Consider the following 15,190-nt stretch of genomic DNA (forward strand, 5'->3'; position numbering starts at 1 on the left):
TCGATCATAATCCTAAACTACTGTTACCCCGATGGAGTTTGTTTTCCCTATTGATTTTAATGAGAGCAGAATCAGGCTCACGTTATTCTTTGAATTTCACTACAATTAACAGAAAGGTATAAATAATTATTGAAAAAGGAACACACTAATCGATGTCATGGTCACACTGCTGCAGATTATGGATTAATAAAGATTTACTTCACAACATATAGTAGGAAAAAAATATTTTCTGTATAAACATATATTGTTGGTTTTTTTCATTCTGCTTTCTTTCCAAGCATTTCACACTTTTTGGTAAAACCAGCATGAAATACAAAAGGACACCTATTCAGCTGTCAACTTGCAGAACAAGATCGGGCAAGTTGGTGTGAAAGCCTTGTTTTTTCCACAATAAACATAAACTCCAATACACTGACTAAAATCTATGTAGTACTCAAATGGAAGATGTCTCTTATGGTGACATAGTTAAATTAATAAAAACAACTGTTGTAGCGTTCATCAATCACTTCGGGTAAATGCTGCTACTGCATCCCAAAACTTAAAACAACCATCTATGTGAAATACCACACATTTTATACATACAGTCCTATATCCAAAATCCTGCACAAAACATGGGTACTCATATCCCCATTAGAATAAAATAAAATAATAATAATAATACTTTGCTCTTATATAGCATCTTCTATCCTTAGATTTCAAAGGGCTTTACAAAGGAGGTCAGTATAATTATCCTCATTTTACAGATGGGCAAACTTACAGCACAAGGAGAGACATGATGCACCAAACTAGTGGCAGGACTGGAAACAGAACTCTAATCTCCTGAGTCCCACTCCACTGCCCTATCCACTAGACAACATAGCCTCATTTTATGAAAATACAAATTTGCAATGAAAGTCATCCTATTTTTAATCAGCTGTATATCCCATACATTTTTTGCCTACCTACAATAACTAGTTTATATTTATCTAAAGGCTCCATTCAGCAGAAAAGACTGCAGAAGACAGCATATTGGCTCTGTCCTTGTCTCCCCTATTGAAACAGAAACATAGCTTGGAGGCTGATTAACTGAAAATGAGTTCCTTTGGTACTTGGACAAGGGAAAAAACAGGTTTTAAAACTGAAAAGCAAGGGTGCATCTGTTATAGGGGAGTAGAAGTGCAAATGGAAATATTTTGAAACTTTGGAGGGGAGATGGAGCCTCCATCCCTAGCCAGTCACCATCTCTTCTTTCCAAACAGGACAAGTCGCAGTGAAGTTTAGGGCCAGAGAAAAGGGTGCCTACCCCCTCATCTCAGTTAGACTTTTCTTCTGACCCCAGCCCCTACATGAACAAAAGAGCCATGAAATCAATAAAAAACTGCCTTTTTCTTTAGAGAGAGTTCCTCCTGTGGTTTTTAAGCACCTCATTGCTCTCCAGACATAAGCTTATTACCATTCAGTTCACCAAAAGCCCCTGTCCCTCAACCTAGTGTATGGCAGTTCTTTCTGGGCAAGCTCAGAAGATTCCTTTTGAGAGTATGTCTACACCTGGAGTGGGGTGTGTGACTCCCATCTCAAGAAGGCATACGGAGCTCGTGTGCTAAAAACAGAATGTAGCCACAGCAACACGAGCTGCAGGATGGGCTAGCTACCCTGAGTACATGCCCATCAGAGATCCTAGAAACCCATGATGGGAGGAAGTGTGAGTATGTCTCCCCAGCTCCAGCTGTAGAGCTACTGTGTGTCATCCCTTGTGATCATCTATCTGTGAATTCTCTGTGGAGTAAAGTACTACATTGCACCAGTAAGGGTTGCAAAATCTGTCCCTAAGCGAGGTCAGTGTTTTGTACAGCTTTAGAGTATATATGTTATGTATGCTTCTGATATGTAAACAATAATTTATTCTCAAATGAGTTCTTAGTCATTACTAACTTGAACTGATTATACTGCAGTTATAATGCATATCCTACTAATTTAGATTAATTTAACTGGCTTAATCTGGGAGGATCAGTGGGTTAAAGACAGCATCCCGGGAGACAAGCATTTTGGTTTCTAAAAGTAAAACACAAATAAAATAGACAGGATAAATAAAAATACCCATAAGCTTTAAACGCAGATGTTATTTTGCATTCAGTATAAAGGTTTATATAAATATAAAGTGACATAATTTTGTGTAGAATTATTAAGCAGTTTTCTACATAGTATAGACCAAATGAAACTAAATGCACTTCAAAAAATGATAATGACCTCACCTTCAAACATAATACTGTGACTCATTTTATGGCTGATTTTTCAGCAGAGCTGGGTCCTTGCCATTGGAAAAGATGCATAAACAATACAAACCATGCAAAAAGTTGGAACATTCCATACAAAATAGATGCCTCTGTTAGAAACACACCCAAATCAAGGTGCTCAGCTTCCAAACAGTGAGTCATTAATTATTTTATTGATGAAACACACCTCTTCTACCACTAAAGATTTTAGAGTAGGTGTTAGAAATTAGATATAATTTGTGTTAAAAACTGACAAAATTAATACCTGTTCAAGAAAACAATTTTAATATATAGATCCATGAAGAGGAATAAGACAATAATACTTCAATAACATTGCAAGGAAACCAAGGCTTTTATCCTGGATGACTCACACATGTGTTAAGCTTTACAGTCTGTGAGTAGCCCTACTGAAATCAGTGGAGCTACCCACAGCATGCAGGTTTTTGTATAACTGGAATCTAATAAACCTTGGAAATAAATGTCAAGATCCAAACTAGAAACTATAGTATTTGGGGAATTTTAAATGGAATCATGGTATTTCAATGTGGAAAAGATATTTATCTATCTTTAGTCTCCCTAGTCAATCACACTGTACAAATGATATCCTCTTTTTCATTGTTTTAAGACAACTTTACTGTCATCAATTCTGTTTATCTTTAATAAAATAAGTTATGCCCTGATCCTGCAAATATTTATGCACATGAGTAACTTCACCCATGTCACTGGTGTCAATGAGTTCAACAGGATGACTCATGTATGAAACGATCTCATGTACAGAAACTAAATTATTTAATTCTTGGGAAACGCAGATTTAATAAAATCATCAAAATGGTGTCTGACTAAACCATAGCAGTAAAGAAGAAGACAACAGAGGTATATTTCTTGTCTTATACCAGGGGTGGGCAAACTTTTTGGCCCGAGGGCCACACTGGGGTTGCAAAACTGTATGGAGGGTGGGTAGGGAAGACTGTGCCTCCCCAAACAGCCTGGCCCCGCCCCCTATCCGACACCTCCCCCTTCCCACCCCCTGATTGCCCCCCTCAGAACCCCGACCCATCCAACCCCTCCTGCTCCTTGGCCCCTGACACACACCCCCGGGACCCTCCGCCCCAATCGCCCCCCCGGGACCCCACCCCCATCCATCCCCCCCGCTCCCTGTCCCCTGACTGTCCTGACCCCTATCCACAGACCTGCCCCCTGACAGGCCCCCCAGGACTCCCAAGCCTTTCCAACCCCCCCGCTCCCTGTCCCCTGACTGCCCCGACCCCTATCCACACCCCCGCCCACCGACAGGCCCCGTGGGACTCCCACACCTATCTAACCTCTCCCTGCTCCCTGTCCCCTGACTGCCCCCCAGGACCCCGCAGCCCAGGCTCCCTTACCATGCCACTCAGCGCAGCATGTCTGGCAGCTGTGCCTGCAGAGGAGAGGGGACAGCAGGGGAGGGGCTGGACTAGCCTCCCCGGCAGGGAGCTCAAGGCCTGGGCAGGACGGTCCCGCGGGCCAGATGTGGCCCACGGGCCATAGTTTACCCCCCTCTGTCTTATATTAAGTAGCTATATTTCTGTATGAGTTTCACTAAGTAGCAACACAGGGGAAATGACAGGAGATGTAGAGTTAAGTGAAAATCTAAGTATAATCTAGCTAGGTTTTTAATTGCTGTAATGAGAAAACGCCTACAAATATTAAATGAATTCTTTCCTCGGTGTTCACAGACAATAACACAGGATAGATGCCAGAAAGAGCCATATATTCCTCAGGGAAGGAAGAAAATTTACTAAAATAATTAAAGATCATGTCAGAACATGTGATCATAAAACAATGACTAAGTATTGCAAGATTTCTGAATCAGGTAGGGTCCATCCTGCATTTCAGAAGGGAGTGGCAAAAGAAGAATCCTAGCAAATAATTTGAAAATTATATTAAAGAACATTATGGTTGCACAGAAAATAATTGAAAAATTAGGGAATGCTAATGGTAAGGGTGTCCAAGTAAATTTAGCTTCATCCCCCTTATACATGTACATTTCAATATAAACCTTACTTATCTGATTATATAGTATTATTAGTTGCCATAAAGCACCTCTGTCTCATTCATTGTGTTGGGTAGATAATGCAGAGTAAATGAGATGTTTAATATTTATCCTCACTACTCAGTGTCTGAACCCTTCCTTCATTCACTACATAGTCCACCTCGTTCACTGTACACCATCTACCTTGTAACCTAAAGGGTGTTCAGAAATGCTGTTCATCGCACCAGTGTACATGCAGAGTAAGTCCATGGAAGTTTACCCTACATGCACAATTTGCCTCCCATTCAGGTACAGATCCTGAGGACACCTGTCTCATTCACTGCACCCTCCACATGGAATGAACAATAGATAATAATAGAACATTAATAATAATAGATAATAGAACATTATCACATAATTCAAAATAATGCCTATGCACCAGGAGCAAAACTGGTTTTAGAATTTTCAGAATTTAAGTGCTTCACAATGAAATTTTAATGGACTTTTAATGGAGGCGTTTTGCTGTTGGTATTCAATTTCCCAGGTTTTGTTTGTTTTTTAAAGAAGTTCCTTAATGGGGAATGTCAAATATAAAAGGAAGGGTAAACACCTTTAAAATCCTTCCTGGCCAGAGGAAAAACCCTTTCACCTGTAAAGGGTTAAGAAGCTAGGAGAACCTCGCTGGCACCTGACCAAAATGACCAATGAGGAGACAAGATACTTTCAAAAGCTGGGGGAAGGGAGAAACAAAGCCTCTCTCTCTCTGTCTGTGTGATGCTTTTGCAGGGAACAGAACAGGAATGGAGTCTTAGAACTTAGTAAGTAATCTAGCTAGAGATCCGTTAGATTCTGATTTCTTTAAATGGCTGAGAAAATAAGCTGTGTTGGAGGGAATGGATATTCCTGTTTTTGTGTCTTTTTGTAACTTAAGGTTTTGCCTAGAGGGATTCGCTATGTTTTGAATCTAATTACCCTGTAAGGTATTTACCATCCTGATTTTACAGAGGTGATTCTTTTTACTTCTATTAAAATTCTTCTTTTAAGAAACTGAATGTTTTTTCATTGTTCTTAAGATCCAAGGGTTTGGGTCTGTGGTCACCTATGCAAATTGATGAGGATTTTTATCAAACCTTCCCCAGGAAAGGGGGTATAAGATTTGGGAGGATTTTGGGGGGAAAGACGTCTCCAAACAGACTTGTTCCCAGTAACTGGTGTTAGATGTTTGGTGGTGGCAGCGAAAGTCCAAGGGCAGAAGGTAAAATAGTTTGTACCTTGGGGAAGTTTTAGCCTAAGCTGGTAGAAGTAAGCTTAGGAGGTTTTCATGCAGGTCCCCACATCTGTACCCTCGAGTTCAGAGTGGGGAAGGAACCTTGACATGGAGGCAGAGCGGTGGGATTAACTTGAAATCATTTTGAGATCAATTTGAGATTTTTTTAAACCAGAAGCACAGATTGGAAAAGGAAATATTTTTTTTCCTTTGGGCTGCTGAAAAGCAAGTGTTTGGCTGAAAGCAGTTAGAGGGTTTTTTTCTCTGCTTTGGGGCCAGAGCAGAGACAAAAGGGAATTGTCTTTTGTGAGCTGGAGTTTTCTCTACCTAAAGGCAGGGTAGTTAACCTCCTGCAGGGAAATTCACAAATCTTCATAGACCTGAAGTTGTTTTTTACCTAAGAGCAACTAGAGGGGTTTTCTGTCTATTTGCCTGGAGACAAAGGTGTTAGGTTTTTTTTTTGTTTTTTTTTGTTAAGGATTTTGATCTTTTGAACAAAAAGACACAAAAACAGGAATATCCATTCCCTCCAACACAGCTTATTTTCTCAGCCATTTAAAGAAATCAGAATCTAACGCATCTCTAGCTAGATTACTTACTAAGTTCTAAGACTCCATTCCTGTTCTGTCCCCGGCAAAAGCATCACACAGACAGAGAGAGAGGCTTTGTTTCTCCCTCCCCCCAGCTTTTGAAAGTATCTTGTCTCCTCATTGGTCATTTTGGTCAGGTGCCAGCGAGGTTCTCCTAGCTTCTTAACCCTTTACAGGTGAAAGGGTTTTTTCTCTGGCCAGGAGGGATTTTAAAGGTGTTTACCCTTCATATTTATGACAGGGAACTATTTGCTAGACAGCTCTAGAACACTCTTACAAGATCCATGTATCATAAAGAACAGTTACCTACCCTACAGACACTGTGGTTCTTGCAGAAGTCAGTGTAGATCTCCTGTAGGTGTGCATGCACCTCAGACACATGAGATTTGGGGGTGGGGGCTGAATAGCAGCATCTGAAGGGATTGAACATGTGCCCTGTGGTTCCATGTGCTTTCGTTCAAGGGCATAAAGGGTAGGGTGGCCAGACCCACTCCCTTCAGTTCCTTTGCAATTCAAATTGCTGAGGATTCCTAAAAAGCAGGGGAGGGCAGCTCATGGGATCCATACTGACTGTGACATCTCGAAGAACCACAGTTACTGTAGGGTTAGTAATTCTTCTCTCTTCTCCAAGTATGTGTCAGTGTGGCTCTCTGTGAAGGTGACTGCCAAGCAGCATCCTCTCTGGATGGTGGGATGGAGGAGCATCAACTGTATCAGCCAAACAGAGATTGAAATACCACTGTACCTGGCAGCAGACCTAGATGCCAGGTCGAAGGCATAATGATTAACAAAGGTCAGTAGGTTGCTCCAAATCACTGCTTTACCCAACTCTGATAGTGTCACATTCCAGAAGGACGCTGACGATGCTACTTGTGCCCTGATGGAATGCGTTTTGACGTTTGGAGGGAGGGGCTCACCAGCCAGTTAATAACTGGGGGAGACCCAGAATGTAATCCATTTAGAGATTCTCTGTGACAAGATGGCTTCGTCTTTCAACAAGTTGGATACAGTCATAAAGAAGCAGGGAGACAATCTGAAACGTTTAGTCTTGTCATTGTAATAGAACAAGGCTCTGGAAACATACAAAGTATGTAGCTTCTTCTCTCCTAGCAACAAATGCAGGTTTGAGAAGAAGACTGGAAGGCTAATTGTTTAATTTAGGTGAAACTCTGACACCAATATTCAGAGATGAATTTAGGATGTGTTCTCAGAACTCCCTTATTACTATGAAAGGACATGTAAGGTGGTCCAATCATAAGGGCTTACAGCTCACTGACGCTCTGTGTGCAGAGATCTTGAGGAAGGGAGACCTCTGTCCCTCCCTGGCTCTGCAGGAAAGAGCTAAAGGTAGAGAAGAGCTGTATATGATATTGCTGCATGAGATTGTATTGGTGTTGGTGATGTTAATGTTAATAAAATCACAGGAAGTTGTCACTCCACAGACAGAGTCCAGGGACAGGGATGGAGTGCGCCCCATTAAACTAATAAACCTGCATAATATGTGACTTGGGAGCTCATTATTTTAAAATCCTAATTGTAGGTTTAAAATCAGAAAGAATGTTCAAAGTATTTTGAAACCCTATATTTTAACCAAATCAAGAGAAACTAGTCATAAAAATTTTCCAAGTACTAGTCCAAGTAAAAATAAATACTCTAGTATTTTACAGAGGCAGCATACAATCCAATGGCTGGAAGCTGAAGTTAGACAAATTCAGACTGGAAATAAGGTGTAAATTTTCAACAGTGAGAATTCTCCATCACTGACAACTTTTAAATCAAGATTGGATGTTTTTCTAAAAGACCTGTTCCAGGAATAATTTTGGGGAAATTCTGTGGCCCATGTTATATAGGAAATCAAACTGGATGACCACAGTGATCCCTTCTAGCCTGGGAATTTATGAATAAGTTTTGGTTTGTACTTAGGTATTACAATGATGGGTGCTAAGGAAAATACTATCGATAGACTTACAGACAATACTGACATGAACATTCAGTCTTACACATTACAATAATATTCTTAACTCTGAGCCACAAGATATGGGAACAAAGAAACTGTCATAACACATCAAACCAGTGAAGCATCTAGTCCAGTGCTGCATCTCTGAAATGGAGTAGTACCTGAGATCTTAGTAGAACGGGGTGGGCAAACTACGGCCCGCGGGCCAGATCCGGCTCCTCAGGGCTTTGGGTCCGGCCCACGGGATAGCCCCGCATGGTGCTGCAGGCCCTGCGCCGCTCTCAGAAGCGGCCGGCACCATGTCCCTGGGGCCGCGGGGAGGGACAGAGGGCTCCCTGCATTGCGCTTGCCTCCAGGCACCGCCCCCTGCAGCTCCCATTGGCCAGGAACGGGGAACTGTGGCCAATGGGAGCTTCGGAGCAGGTACCTGGAGGCGTGGCAAGGGCAGCGCGCGGAGCCCTGTGCCCCCTCCTCCCCCAGGGGCCGCACAGGGACGTGGTTCCAGCCGCTTCCCAGAGTGACACAGCATGGGGCCAGGGCAGACAGGCAGGGAGCCTGCCCTGGCTGCGGTACAAGCCGCTGCCACCTCGGAGCCCGAACCCCTCCTGCACCCCACCCCCCAACTCCCTGCCCTAAGCCCCCTGCCTGCACCTCGCACCCCTCCTGCACCCCAACTCCCTGCCCTGAGCACCCTGTCACACCCACATCCATCCTGAATCCCAACCCCCTGCCCTAAGCTCCCTTCCGCAATCAGCACCCCTCCTGCACCCCTGCCCTGAGCCCCCTCCTGCACTCCGCACCCCTCCTGCACCCCGCACCCTTCTTGCACCCCAACCTCTTTCCCTGAGGCCCCTCATACACCCCACACCCCTCCTCTGCCCTAATCTCTTGCCCTGAGCCCGTTCCTGCACCCCCTCCCACACCCCGCACTCCCTCCCGCACCCCAACCCCCTGCCCCGGCCCTGCATACAATTTCCCCACCCAGATGTGGCCCTTGGCCCAAAAAGTTTGCCCATCCCTGTTGTAGAAGGTACAGCAAACCTCGTAATGGACCTGCCCATTTGGGAAGCGTCTTCCTAATCTTAGGCAGTGAGTGGTTGGGTTATGCCATAAAGCATGAGGGTTCACAGCCCATGGCCTTTGTTTTTGGTACATAATATAGCCGTGGATTTTATCTTTGTCCATATAAAGTCTAATTCTTTTCTGAATCCTATTAAACCCTTGACCTCACTGAGACCTTGAGCCAGTATATTCCACAGGTTCACTGTGTGTTTGTGTAAAGGTTTTTCCTTTTGTCAGTTGTTGTCTTCCTTTGTATTGTAAAAAGAAAAAAGCCTTCCTACAAACATCCATGCTATTCATTACTTCATTTACCTCTATCACGTTCTCTCTTATTCATCTCTTCCTTAAACTAAATAGTCCTAATCTTTTCAGAGTCTCCTCATATGGAAGTCTTATGCTTCTACATATTTCTTATGTACATCTTTGGATGTCCCCTGCTTCTTGGTATCGTTTCTGAGATGCGGTGATCAGATCACAGCATAGCAGGTGATGATGCACCATCCATTCACATAATGCCCATACAGTATTTTCAGAAATATTTCCTGTCCTATTCTTTAGACATCCTCACACTTTGTTTACTGTTAAGACTACCAGTGGGCATAGAAGTGATGCTTTCACTGTGCTAAACACAAGGGCACTTGGGTCTTTTTCCAAACTGGCTACAATTAATTTAGAGCCCAGCAATATACATGACCTGTTCAGATTACACTTTCCGTTCTGCACTTCTCTACATTTACCAGAACAGTATTTCAGAAACCAGTGTGATATCAGGAGTTCCACCTTTGTTAGCAACCCAAACATTTAAGAGTGAATAACCATAACAGTTAGACATAGACACAGCAGTATTGGTTAAACATGGAAGTCGCAACATTATCAACTTAACCATCAAGTGGCAGCCTTGTTAAAGCTGCAGCTATCTTCCAAAATACAGAAATCTAAGTTAAAACAAAATAGCTTAAATGCTGAGCTATATCATATTTACTCAAGTAATACATTAAAAGTAAGAATGTTTGCCCACTTAAATATTTTTAAAATCTTTCTTAAAACTCTTTTTCTTTTCCCAAACTGCACAATATTAATTGTCAGGCCTTTAATTCCATCTGAGCTATGAAGGGTAATTATTAAAAAAAAAGTCTGAGAATACAAAATGAACTAAAAAATTGAGATTTTCTTTTTGTTAAAAAGAAGGTAACAATAAATTATGAGTTAGAAAATGGCAAGCAGAAACTAGAAGATACAAATAATCTTTTTTTTATTTTAAACTTAACCCCCAAGCATTTTGAGGCCTGACACTATGTAATATTTAGTTTCTTTTCAAATCATCCCCTCAAGCTGCTCAGCATGTTATTGCACATTCTGGCACCACTCTTTGTACCTTCAAGGAACGCATTCGTGTCAGTGCCTGATCACCTGCAACATGTTTTAACATTACTGTGGTGCCGTGTGCACTGTTGTCCTGTAGCTTAGCTTGTAACAACACTTGCCTGGCAAGCTTCTGCTTTATAGAGTTGAAAATGCTCGCTATAGAAAAAGGCTTGAATTTAGAAGATTCAGCCTATTAAATGCTTTATCCCACTTTGAAATCAGCAGCAAACTGGTTTTGAAAGAATACACAGAAATATTTCAAAACAAAGTCATATGACACATGTAAACTGATTCCACCCTTTCTATCCAGCATTTGTTCTTTGTAATGTCTTACTCCTACTTCCTTTCTGAAGACGTTCACAGCTGCAGCTTGTATTACTCTGTTCCCTGTGTGAACTACTCAGTGTAAATAAGTTTCTCCTAAATACCTTCTGTGTATGGTCCTTTGTTGGCTTCAGTTCCTTTTATTTTGTGATAGCCACTTTCCCTATGCCCACCAAAATTTTATATGCCCTACTTATGAACCTTGCTAAGGGCTTATTAATATCTTTCCATTCTCTTCAATGGCCTTTGATCAGACCCTAACGCTTCTTTCCTAATTTTATATAAACCTATTTTTATTAACTCCTCCTTATAGATGCAATCCCTGGAGCTCTTCTCATTCTTTTTCCCTCTCCAGTAGCATTTCCAATCCTTCAAGATCCTTCCTGTAATGTCATGCCAAGAATTGTGCACATTAGCCCAGGTGTAGTCTCCTAAACCCTTTGTGTAGCACCACAGTGATCTTCTTTCCTGCATGGTCTATTTCCTTGTTTATAAATCCCAGGGTTCTGTTTGCTTTTCTAGTTGCCACCAGACAGTGAGTTGATTAATTTAGGTTTAACCAGACTCTCTTCCTAAGCAGTGTCTTTTCATTTCATATAATGGGTAAAATCCATCCCTGAGCTGTGGGAAAGCACAAGGCCCATGCATCACTTCAGTCTCACATAAGCCTTCAAAACATAGCTTACGTGGTACATAGGTCTGGCACTGGCCTCCTGCATAGGGATGAATTTCACCTAAATGCTTCACAGGGCTTTAAACTGATCCTCAGCACCTCAGGGTGAGTTTCATGTGTTTGTGTATATATATGAGCATTGTACATATTTGACTGTGTCTCTCTATACTCTTTATCTCACTTTTGTTCTTAAACTGTAGGATGTTCAGGTTAGGGACCGTGTCTGTGTCTTCCTATGTATTTGTACAGCACCTAGCACAAAGGGGCCACAATGGTAACAGAAGTTTCCAGGCGCTCATGCAGGATAAATCTTCAATAAAATTATGATTATGTACACATAGTTCCATTGGATATTTCTTTAAATTTTTACCATTCAGTGTTACTTTTGTAACTGAAATTTAGCTTTGATTTTAGACATATACATTTATTAGCCATACTGTAAATCCATAATTTATTCTATTAGCCCTTGTGTGACAGAACACATCTTGAAATGGAACAAGTATAATCCCGCCTTTTTATAGACAATATACTCAAGCAAATAACACACATCTTCAACCAAAAACTTAAAAACAAAAAGTCCAATTATAAAACTGTACAGGACGCTGAAATATCCCAGAGCTTCATGGGAAACAATAAGTGAATTTTACAAAAGTACCAGATTACACATTCATGTAAATTTGGGGAGGTTCAAATAAAAAATAACTACAAAGGAGCTGTATTTTAAAAAGTATGCCCAGCTAATAAACACTGTAAAGTTCAATGTTAAACTAATCAATGGTCTAATTTGGGAGATATTTGATATGTCTATTTTTAAAAAAATCATAGAGTACTACTTACAAAAACAAGGCCCAAATCCTGCAACAGCATCCATGCAGGTGGCTCCTTATACTCATACGTATCCCTAATACTAATAATTCTAATTCTTTATTAATTCTAATAAAACTTAGCTATATCGCTAAAGTAACAAGACAATTTTTGACCTTCAATTTCCACTAAGATTATATGGAGATTTACATCAAAGATTTGTTCCACTATATTTAGGAGGCAAAGAAGACACCCTGGCGCCCTTCACAGAGGCAGTAAACAGACAGCACTTTTACTTCATGAAAGGGGGGTCTCCACCAGGCTTGGCTGCAAATGCAGAAAAGAACTTTGGGGAGAAAAACTTCTTTAGCCAAGAGAGTAACTCCTTAATAAAGTTTAGTCTCTAGAAAGCCTGTTATGATTTTGTTTTATATGTAATCATTTGTTTCCAATACTTTTACTCATCATTACTTGAATCTCTATTTCTTTGATTATAAACTTAGAGCTGATCCACAGCAGGCAGAGACAAGACTGCTGAATATTAAGGGCAGATGATGGTGAGATGCCTCACAACCCTGGGTACCCTTGAGGAGCGTCATACCTGGTTCCTCCTCCACCACATTCCTGATAGTAAACCTGAGTCAGTGCCTGGAAAAAATGCAAGTAAGCTGTACAAGGAAAAAGACTGGCATAGCTCGCTTTTCCCATGGAGCATAGGAGCAGAAGGGACCTGAATCACAATTTGGTCTCTGCCCTACTCCTGTTGCAGCACAGCTATGTACTGCACCCTACTCGGCCTGCATTGCAATGTCTTAGAAATCACTGCTTGGCCTCTCTGTTGGCAACGCCTAACTTTCAGCTGGCAGCCACTCTATTACTGAGTTTCAACAGACTTCACTGAAATTGTGTATTTAGAAGCTCCAGTATATATTTGGGAAAAACGTTCCTCTCCTGTGAATAAAACACAGAATGGCATTATAGGATATTTATTTTAATGCTTTAAAATACAGAGCGAAAGAGGTGCGGAGCTCATTGAAGTCAAATGAGCAAAAATCCCACTGGCTTCAGTGGGAGCAGGAATAGGTCCCACAAGTGTAACAACCCTCTTAGCAACAAAATTAGTGCCACAAACACTCCTGGGAAGGGCGTGTATACGGGTAGACACAGTATGTGTGAATATAGAAGGAGCATAGCATAAAGGGAAAATAGCTGAAAAAGGACAGTGCAATAAAACTCTGCATATGTCCAAGGGACTCCAAAAATGGAGTAATTTGCTTTATGTAATGTATGTGTGACAAAGGCCCTTGTTCTCCCATTCCCAACTGAAACCCTGTGACTAAAGGAAAATGCTGACCCTGGAGCCAGAGGCAGCCCTCCACCAAAATAGGAAAAAGTTGCTTTACCACTGCAATGTATGTTTCAAGTTTTTAACCATTTATTAATCAAACCGTATCACAGCTATTAATTAATAAGCTGTGGAGGCTGAAATGTTGTTCAATAGCACTGGTGATGTGAGACTTGGAAGAAGATCCTGGAAGCATTTTCCATTTTACAAAATTTGCTGTTCTGTTTCTTTAAACTCCTCCCTTTCAGCCCTATTTCATTCCTCTCCTACTCGTTGGGTCTTCCAGTATCTCTGAGATTTTTTTGTTCTTTTCTCATACATGCTCAGGCCATGCATGTTCTTCTTACTGCTCTATCCTGCCTGATTCATTTGCTCTAAAAGTCATTCAGGGCAGCTTTTTTATGGTTATTTCCCTCTACCTTTCCAATGTTACTAAAAGAAATAGAGAGAAATGCATGATTTATGCAGTTCCTTCTCACTATCTACTTGAATGGAAGTGACACTCAGAAAATAACTCTGTCCATAGCCCTTTTAAAACTATTTCCTGGCTGAGTGACATCTAGTCAGTACAAAATCCCCCTGAATTAGATTATGTGTCTCAGACCTTGTCTACACTACGGGGGGAGACTGACCTAAGTTACACAACTTCAGCTACGTGAATAACGTAGCTGAAGTTCACGTACTTAGATCTACTTACCGTGGGGTCCACACTACGCTATGTCAACGAGAGACGCTCTCCCGTCAACTCCCCTTGCACTTCTCATTCAGGTGGAAGTACAGTACAGAAGTCAACAGGAGAGCGATCTGCATTCGATTTAGCGGGTCTTCACTAGATCCGCTAAATCAATCACTGATGCATCAATCGCCGCACGTCGATCCCCCGGTAAATGCAGACAAGCCCTCTGCTTGGGAGTCTTATGAACAAGGAAGTTATGAACAGATGTGAATGCTTAACACCACATGACCAGTCACACATGGCTAAATGGAGGGGAAACCTGGCTAGATGGGAGATGGTGGCCTCAGAGGTTTCTTATATGGCAAAAGGGGCCCCTGGGATGATGAAGGTTGAGAACGAATGCATTATGGGCTATATGGGCATTCTTTTGAGTATATTTGGTGGGGTCTCATGGTATATTTTCAGGTAGGCTGGTTGGAATTAAGACTGCTCTGAGAAAGATGTGTCTCTTGGCTACAGAAGGGAGGGATTTCCCAAGAGAACTCATAGTTAGGGCTTGTCTACACTACCAAGTGGGGTCGATCTAAGATACGCAAATTTGGTCGATGTACTTAGATCTACTTACCACAGCGTCTTCACTGCGGTAAGTCGACAGCTGACGCTCTCCTGTCGACTCCACTTGCACTTCTCATTCTGGTGGAGTACCGGAGTCGACAGGAGAGTGCTCAGCAGTCAATTTATCACGTCTATACTAGACACAATAAATTGACCCCCGCTGGATCAATCGAAGCCTGCCAATCCGGCGGATAGCGTAGACAAGCCCTTAGTCTCCACATCTGTAGTATTACCACAAGACAAAAGCCA

At 41.8% G+C, this 15,190-nt stretch overlaps 1 protein-coding gene across 16 annotated transcripts in view; it reads right to left on the reverse strand.

Annotated features, from left to right (window-relative positions):
* DST (dystonin) overlaps window positions 1–15,190 on the reverse strand; it is a 460,168-nt gene that overhangs the window by 212,156 nt on the left and 232,822 nt on the right. The window lies entirely within an intron of this gene.

The sequence above is a fragment of the Natator depressus genome, chromosome 3, assembly GCF_965152275.1.
Source record: "Natator depressus isolate rNatDep1 chromosome 3, rNatDep2.hap1, whole genome shotgun sequence".
Lineage (NCBI taxonomy): Eukaryota > Metazoa > Chordata > Testudines > Cheloniidae > Natator > Natator depressus.